Source organism: Staurois parvus, unplaced genomic scaffold, assembly GCF_062004578.1.
Source record: "Staurois parvus isolate SC_StPar_1 unplaced genomic scaffold, SC_StPar_1.0 ptg000575l, whole genome shotgun sequence".
NCBI classification, from domain to species: domain Eukaryota; kingdom Metazoa; phylum Chordata; class Amphibia; order Anura; family Ranidae; genus Staurois; species Staurois parvus.
In genome coordinates, this window is record NW_028318371.1 from 7265262 (window position 1) to 7274495 (window position 9234).

Sequence of the window (9234 nt, forward strand, 5' to 3'; positions counted from 1 at the left end):
CGGTGGCCTGTGAAAAACGTGATAAAGATACGGCGGTTCTGCCTGCCCCAGCCCAGGGTTCCATTTTGTCATAGGGTGCTGGCAGATTAGCGGCCTTCCATAGGTTACGCCAGGCCCCATATCGGCCATGGGCCCCCGTACCTCCTGGTCACGCTGCTGCTGGTCCCACAGTGTGACCTGGGTCCCTGTACGGCCTCCCATTGCTTCCACTCTGCCATGTGCCACTTTGAGGTCTCCTTACACTCCTGCGGTTTTCCATTTTGTCATAGGTTGCTGGCAGATTAGCGGCCTTCCATAGGTGCCGCCAGGCCCCATATCGGCCATGGGCCCCCGTACCTCCTGGTCACGCTGCTGCTGGTCCCACAGTGTGACCTGGGTCCCTGTACGGCCTCCCATTGCTTCCACTCTGCCATGTGCCACTTTGAGGTCTCCTTACACTCCTGCGGTTTTCCATTTTGTCATAGGTTGCTGGCAGATTAGCGGCCTTCCATAGGTGCCGCCAGGCCCCATATCGACCATGGGCCCCCGTACCTCCTGGTCACGCTGCTGCTGAGCCCACAGTGTGACCTGGGTCCCTGTACGGCCTCCCATTGCTTCCACTCTGCCATGTGCCACTTTGAAATCTCCTCACACTCCTGCGGTTGTCCATTTTGTCATAGGTTGCTGGCAGATTACAGGCCTTCCATAGGTGCCACCAAGCCCCATATCGGCCATGGGCCCCCGTACCGCCTGGTCACGCTGCTGCTGGGCCCACAGTGTGACCTGGGTCCCTGTACCGCCTCCCATTGCTCCCACTCTGCCATGTGCCACTTTCAGGTCTCCTCACGCTCCTGCTGGTTTCCATTTTGTCATAGGTTGCTGTATGGCCTCCCATTGCTGCTGCCTCCACCGCCACACTGTGGCTCCAAACACTGGTTTTGGCCCCGTGACTGGCCAAATGAGTGAAGTGTGCAGTGATTCTAAGATCGACGGCACTCATCTGCATGTCATACTGACAGACAGTATTATTTCTCTTCCCCAGCAGACTCCAAGGGCATTTAAATTAAAGGTACAGTGTTCTGCACTAATATTAAGTCTCTCTGAAGCCTAGAAACACTCTTTTTTAAGTTAAATTCACAGCGAATTTATTCGACTCGAATCGAATATTGTCCACGAATTCGCCGAATCAGTCGAATCGAATTTTTCATTTCTTCGCTCATCTCTAGTGATGAGTGAGGTGAACTGGATGGACTTTTGTCTTTTTCAGCCAGACTAAGGCTGGCCATACATTATACAATTTTCTTACACTTTTCTGTCCAATTTCTGCCCAAATTCCTATAGATTTACCTTCAACTATGTAGTGCAAGGGCTTGCTTAATTGGATACAATTGAAAGTGTTGTTTAGGTTTGACCTCATATTATATAGCTTTTGGTGAGTCTAAAGCAAAATTCTCCAGAACATTGTATAATGTATGGCCAGCCTTTGGCTGGCCATATATTATACAATTTTCTTCAGGATTTTGGTTTAGATTTACCAAAAACCATTTAATAGGAGATTACACCTAAACACTTTCAATTGTATCCAATTAGGCAGGCCCTTGCACCACATAGTTGATGGTAAATCTAAAGGAAATTGGGCAGAAATTGAACAGGAAATTGTAAGAAAATGGTATAGTGTATACAATATTAGGCTGGCCATACATTTTACAATTTCCTTGAGATTTTTGGTTTAGATTTACCAAAAATAATAAATATAATCGAAGGTCAAACGTAACAACACTTTCAATTGTATCCAATTAGAAAAGCCCTTACACTACATAGTTTCAGGTAAATGTAAAGGAAATTGGGCAGAAATTGGACAGAAAATTGTAAGAAAATTTATAGTGTATGGCCAGTCTAAGGCTGGCCATACACTATACAATTTTCTTTAAAAAATTGCTTTAGATGTACCTAAAACAATATAATATGAGGTCAAACCTAAACAATACTTTCAGTTGTATCCAAGTAGGTGGGCTCTTGCACTACACAGTTGAAAAAAAAACTAAAGAAAATTGGGCAGAAATTGGACAGAAAATTATATAATGTATGGCCATCCTATCTATGTAGCTATGAATCTCTGGACTTCCATCATTCAATCATGTGTATGCGAAAATACAGTTTTTTAAAAATATTATTCTTACACATGGTTGGGTTTTTTTTTTTAAAGTGAATATTTACCATATTCACTAAGTTAAAGGAAAATTCCCTTGCAAAGTGACCAACTGTTTGCCTTCAGCAAGTCAACCCCCACTGCGCCCAGTTCTGGAGACCTCACTTACAAAAAGATACAGATAAGACAGATGGAGTCCAGAGATGGGCAACAAAAATGGTGAAAGATCTGAAGGACCAAACATATCAGGAGAGACTTCAGGAACTTAATATGTCCTGCCTGGAGGAAATAATGGAAAGGTTGGACATGACTGAAACCTTTAAATCCATGAAGGGGGTGAATAAGGTTCAGGAGGGCAGGAATTTCAATATGAAGGCAAGATCAAGAACAGGAGGACATGGACTGAAACTAGAGGAGGAAAGTTTTGTGTAAATCTTAGAAAGTATTATTGTACAGAAAAAGTACAGAACAGACTTCCAGCGGAGGTAGAGATCTATACAATTTGAAAAAAGGAAAAGAAAAAAATTCAAAAAAAAAAACAAAACAAAAAATAGAAAGGTGCACACTTGCTAGGTTGCTTTGTCTTTCACTGTTTCTTTGTTTCTACCCTTTCAACTTGTAATAAGTAGGATCAGTGGGGTTTATTGACTAAAGCTGGATCACTCAGAATCTCCTGCACTTCTGCATAGAAACCAATCAGCTTCCAGGTTTTATTTCTAAAGCCTAATTGAACAAGCTGAGGTTAGAAGCTGATTGGCTGCCATGCACAGATGCACCAACCAGTTGAACCAGCTTTAGTAGATCAACCCCACAGTCACTATAGCCTAATAATGGTCAGTTTTATATCATTCAATTTAATATGTGGCCTTTGTTATTTTCCTTCATTTATATAATAGCACACAACACATTACACCAGGGTTCCTCAACCATGGATCCCCCAGAGGTTGCTAAGGGTTCCTTGAGCAATGAGCAATTTCTGCCTCTCAGATAAGTTCACTCTGACACCAATGATCTTTTTATCTGTAAGGGGGGGGGGGTTCTTCCCAATGATCACAAGAGTATAGAGCGGGGGTCTCCAAACTATGGCCCTCCAGGTGTTGAGGAACTGCGAATCCCATGAGGCCTTGCAAGACCCAGACAGCCACTGGCAAGACTCCCAGAGGCAGAGGCATGATGGGACTTGTAGTACTTCAACAGCTGGAGAACCATAGCTTGGAGAACATTCTTCCGACTGACCTAATGTATCATGAGTTGTATATATAGTAATTATTAGCAAGGGTTCCCTGAGACCACAACATTATTTCAAGGGTTCCTCTGCATTGAAAAGGTTCAGAAAGGCTGCATTCCTGAACAAAATGTAACTTTTCAGGAGCTGAGCTTCACTTGGAATCTATCCATTAATAATAGATTATATTATCTGAAATGTGGCACCTAATGGTAACAATTGTGCCATGCCCGCAGCTCCAAAATTAATTTCCCCGTATTTATAAACTGACATAAGAATTTTAATATACATTTTGCTTGAGACAGTATATTTATCATTGCTGGGTATATAATTCCATAGATTTTTTCCCTCTGCTCCGCGTTCTTTCTCCACTGTGTTCACCAATTGCAGATTGTTCTGGGAAATATTGAGCTGCAATACATGTCCTTAATTATAACATATAAGATAGAAAATTCAAGGTATGTCTATCATAGATATAAAATGGCCATTTTGTTACTGGGGTGTCAAATGTTTTGAAAACATTTCTGCTACAAGCAAGAGAAATAAAGTAGCTTCAAAACTGATCCCCATTACCCCTAAACCAATAAGTAATATGGCTTAATTAACTCTCATTAATAATACATATGTAATGACCATTAAGTAAGAACTATTAATATTAATCAATTATTATGTACATAGTTACATAGTTAGTCTGATTGAAAAAAGACAAAAGTCCATCCAGTTCAATCATTAAAAAACAAAACAAAAACTATGTAGTCATAGTTACCCATTCAGTGTTAATTTGGTTATTAGTAATACACCTCCCATGTTTAAAAGTCCAAAATATTGTAAAATAATAAATCAAACAAACAGAAAACAATTGCAAATTTGTGTAAAAAGGCCAATTCTAATTTAATGAATGTACTCCCTAAAGTTACCTTTCCAAGTTTAAAAAATAAAAGTAATTACCAAATGCAATGTGCTTGTAAATGTGAAATGGATAGTTAAAATGATTTAAAAAATAAATATAAAACAGTTTAATTCAGGGTTGAAATCTTTAACATAGTTTGATGGATAAAAAGTAGCTTTGAAATAAAGTCAACTTTAAGATTAGGTATGTATGCCAAAAAAAGTCATTCTAAGCTTGGTAACTTTTAAAAATCTAAAGTTAAAACAAATATATAAATATATTTTAATTAGTAACCAATCTAAATTATTCAAGTGATATACAAAATCTGAAACACTATATCCACAAGTATGCACACCATATACAAGGTGAACTAGGTATATGCAAATAATATACATGCCAGCAGCAAAGGATATACACACCAGCAGCAAATAGTCTACACAACATATACATAACAATCATACCACACCACAGCCCTGAAATTTCTATAACCTCCACTGAATGGAGGGATGGGGACCCTCTACAGAAAGCTAGGTGTTGCCCTATTCTCCTAAAGGGGACATTTACATCATAAAACCAGGGTGGGGGTCCCAGCCTTATGTATATCTGGCAACCCCCAGACTTCCAACACACTTGACAAAACATTGAGTTATCCACATCCCCTCTACATGCCTGTCTCTGACCCCAACAACTTGGACAGAATGCTGCCCGACCTCGAGAACTGCCCTGGAGAGGCCAGTGGAGACCCCAAAGCCCCCGACTCAAATGACCAGCACGGCAAGAAGAGCAAAAAGAAGAATTATCAAAGATACGCCAAACCACCATACTCCTACATGGCCATGATTGCCATGGTCGTCCAGAGCGCCCCCGGGAGGAAGCTCAAACTTTCCCAGGTAACTAACCCCCATTATGGGTCTTCTTGGGACTTTACTGCAAATAAGGGCAGGGGAAGGGGGTGACATTGAGACCAGCTCAGAATAAGGACCAGTCAGAGGGAAAGTCTTTATTTTCAGAAAAAAATAGTTTAAGGAGAAAATTAATCTCTGGTAGACTTATGAAGGCTGAAACAAAACATACCAATATGTAGTAAAAACAGAAGTAGGGTGAATTTTCTGTTTTTATTACTGATGGGCTTTAAAGGAAACATTTCTGGGCAAAAAACATGGAGGCTTTCAACGTCAAACCTCTTCAGAAAATTGCTGGTTTCCCGCCAAAATCAATACAAGCATGTACAAAGAGTTCTGTCTTTACCATGACTTCAATTGCTATATGCCCATATTAGAAAGTATTGTATGATAGATGGGCTCCTGGCATATTCAGAAGGTCTGCAGAGGTGTCCTCCTAAGTGTTTCAGTGCAGGTTTCCTGGTGAGGGTCAAAGTCACAAATGGAGCTAAGTATTACTTATATAATGTGATAGGTATTACGTATCTGGGTTTATGGTTATGCTCATTCGCTTATGACTATATTTTTTCCTTGCAGATCCTCCAAGAGCTCAGCAACATCTTCCCTTTCTTTAAGGGGGATTATCAGGGCTGGAAGGACTCTGTCCGACACAACCTCTCCTCCAATGATTGCTTCAGAAAGGTAAGGACTTGGTGCTCCTGTGATGTGATGGTGGTGGTAGGCTCTTAAAGGTCTAATCCTGCAGAATAGTCCTTGTATTAAAATGTGAATGTGATAATATGAGAGTGTGCCCAGAGCCCTGTTGCCTCTCAACTTCCCACATCCCCCCCCCCCCAAGACTCCTTGAGAGCTCTCCTGCCTCAATAGTGTTGACTTGCCAACCTCCAACAGTGTCCTCCAAACTCCTAAGGTGAACCCCAGGCCCTGCAAAGCTCCCAGTCTCCTGAAGAGACCATCAGCCCTCCCATCTACTCCCAACTCCCTCCAAAAGCCTCATCCCCTACAAGGGCATCAGATCTGCTCTAATCCCCTCCAGAACCCCCAGTCCCCCACAGTGACATCCAGCCCCAGCCAAAGCTTTCCAGCATTTTTTGTATTCCCATAATTTAATTGTGTGACTATAGACTTTTTGTTTCTACTGTTTGGTCATAGAAAATTCTGGAACAATTTACCAGGCCCTGGTCTCAGTACGGTTGTGAACACTTTTTGTATGGTAGCTTGGAATATTTTCTGTATCCCGTACTCTGGATTTGTTCCATTTCTGTTGGGGGTCTGTCAATTGTCTATTTATAACTAATTGTATATTTATGGTTTGATGTATATTGGTAATTGTCTATTTATAGAGCTGTTGAGGAATTTTATTTTTTCTGGCCATATTTTTACAATTTATGAAGACCTCCAAGCAGGAGGGGAACTTCATTTAAACTGTTCTTTTCATGTTCAAAAGTCTTTGTTTTTTTTAAATTTAAAGTTTTTTTTCTTTACACTAATGTTTTTATACATCGCTGGAACTTTCTGCTTTAAATGTTTGTGAAATTGACAATGGCAGCATTGTGAAATACTGTCATAGGGAAAGTAACAATTTTTTCCTGCTCATTATAAATCATCCCGCAGACTCAAGGAGAGTTATATTTTACCCAAACATAAACATAATTTTACCGATTATTTTTATAATTTCTCCTACTGTGGGCTCAGCGCCTCCAGCACTGCTGAGTGACACAATGGGAATCTGGTGTCACTGGGTGATGTTTGGGATTGTTTGGAGTCCCATGTGCTACAGACATTGTCCCAGGATGACACACCCAGTATGACCCAGTGAAGGGAGCTTCATTTACAATGTCTTCAAACACAACTCAGATACCCAAAACAGAGCAACTATTGTATCTACTCCATGGGGGGGATTTACTAAAACTGGTGCACTCAGAATCTGGTGCAGCTGTGCATGGTAGTCAATCAGCTTCTTACCTCTGCTTGCTCACTTAGGCTTTGTCAGTAAAACCTGGAAGCTGATTGGTTTTTATGCAGAAGTGAACTTGATTTTGCACTCTCTAGCTTTAGTAAATAAACCCCGGTATGTGTAGATGTCCACTCTGCTTCATTACTCTACCTTGTGTTTTTACCCTCCCTCATCCTCCCACTACCAAACACTAATTCTACCTATTGCATCATTATATTCTTCATATGGCCACCCCAGGGCAGGCATTGTCTCCTCCACCCCAGGGCATTGTCTCCTCCACCCCAGGGCATTGTCTCCTCCACCCCAGGGCATTGTCTCCTTCAGCACAGGGCAATGCCACCACCTCTACTGCAGGTTTGACCCCCTTCCTTTCAGCTCAGGGTATTGTCTCCCCCCCCCCCCCCCAGCGCTAGGCATTGCTCTATCTTCTGGTGCAGGGAATTTGCAGATTGCCAGAAACATCACAGGAGGGGCAGAGACGACACTCCAATAGGCTGATTTTTGTATTTTGTATATTTGTGTATACTTAGATTTATATTATCCATGTAAAATATAACCATTTATGATAATAGGGACAGATCCGGGGAAATTATTTGTCTGTATTATAAATAGGCCATAAGGATCGGTTCCCCTGACCCGTAATAGATTTGTGTGAATTTGCTGTGCCGGCCTACGCCTCTAATGTCTTCTCACTCTTTGCAGGTCCTAAAAGATCCACTAAAGCCGCAGGCTAAGGGCAACTGCTGGACGGTGGATGTGAGCCGAATTCCCGAGGATGCCATGAAGCTGCAGCATAAGAGAGGCACCCGGCAAGAAGGCTACCCTCCTGACCTGGCTCCTTATATCCTGCATGGACAGCCCTACAGATCTGTAGACTTTTACCACCCCCATCTTTCAAATGACAATATTGCGGTCAGATCAGATGCAGAGGCTGGTCCCTCCATACCAACCCAACCCCCAAATATAAATCCTGCCGCAACATTCCCAGCAATCTTATGGAACCTTCCCACATCTTATTCAACATTTGTAGCCCCTAATGTTGTGGCCCCTCCCAGCATACACCCTCTCCTGCTTTACCCCAACTTCCCCTCTTCCTCTCGGTATACCTACATGCCTACCCCATACTCAAGCTCCATCCATGCGGAGCAGAGGGATGTTTACACTCCCAGTCTGATGCCCTCAATGCCTCCCCCGCCCAGAACCTCCTCTTCAGATTTCCCTCCCAATAATCCAGTCTTTGACATCCCCGAGTATCCACAACATGGGGGCTACATGAATATACAAAATGTCTATGGCCAGCAATTTACTCAGGGTGGGGTGTACCCAGGGTACAGACCCAATGGTTTCTGATTGGCCGGTTGCTGACACAAGGCTGGTCTTGGGCTAGTCACTTTTGCCTCAAGGACTAGCTGCACTTCAAGTCTTACCCAATGATGTTGGCACCCATCGTGGCACATGGCCCAGCGGAGGTGGCAGTCCAAAGGCATTAGTCAACGATGTATATATCAGTCATTTTCTGTCTTGTCTGTCTCTTTTTACTTCAAATAAATTTGAATTTGTTTTTTAATCTCAAGTGATATCAGCGCTTTGTTTTTGTTTTGTTTTTTTAAATAACAAACATGTCATACTTACCTTCTTTGTGCAGTGGTTTTGCACAGAGCAGCCCGGATCCTGTTCTTCTCAGGTCCCCCACTGGTGTTCATGGCTCCTCCCCCTTGATCAGTGCCCCCAATAGTAAGCCTCTTGCTATGGGGGCACTGGGGCGTGCTCACTCCTGAGCCCCATACTGTGCATTCATAAGATACATAGAGCCGCGATTTGGTCCCGCCCTGCACTCTCTCCTCATTGACTCCCTGGCTGTGATTGAAAGCAGTGGGAGACAATGGCTCCAGCTTCTGTGTTTCAGCCAATGAGAAGAGAGACCTGAGACCCGTGCACATAGCTGGATCAAGAGGGGGTTCAGGTGAGTATTGGGGGGGGGCTGAGGGGGAGCAGCACAGAAGGCTTTTTACCTTCAAGCATAGAATGCATAAAGGTGCAAATCCTTCAGCCTTTACAACCACTTTAACTTTTTCTAGTTATATACTCTGTAAAAAGTAGTTTGGAAGATAAGATCGGTACTTTATTGTCACT

The 9234-nt window shown here is 42.5% G+C and overlaps 1 pseudogene; it reads left to right on the forward strand.

The window, feature by feature from the left end:
• The first annotated feature begins 5649 nt into the window (after window positions 1–5649).
• LOC149450408 (forkhead activin signal transducer 3-like) lies at window positions 5650–8451 on the forward strand (annotated as a pseudogene).
• The last annotated feature ends 783 nt before the right edge of the window (window positions 8452–9234 follow it).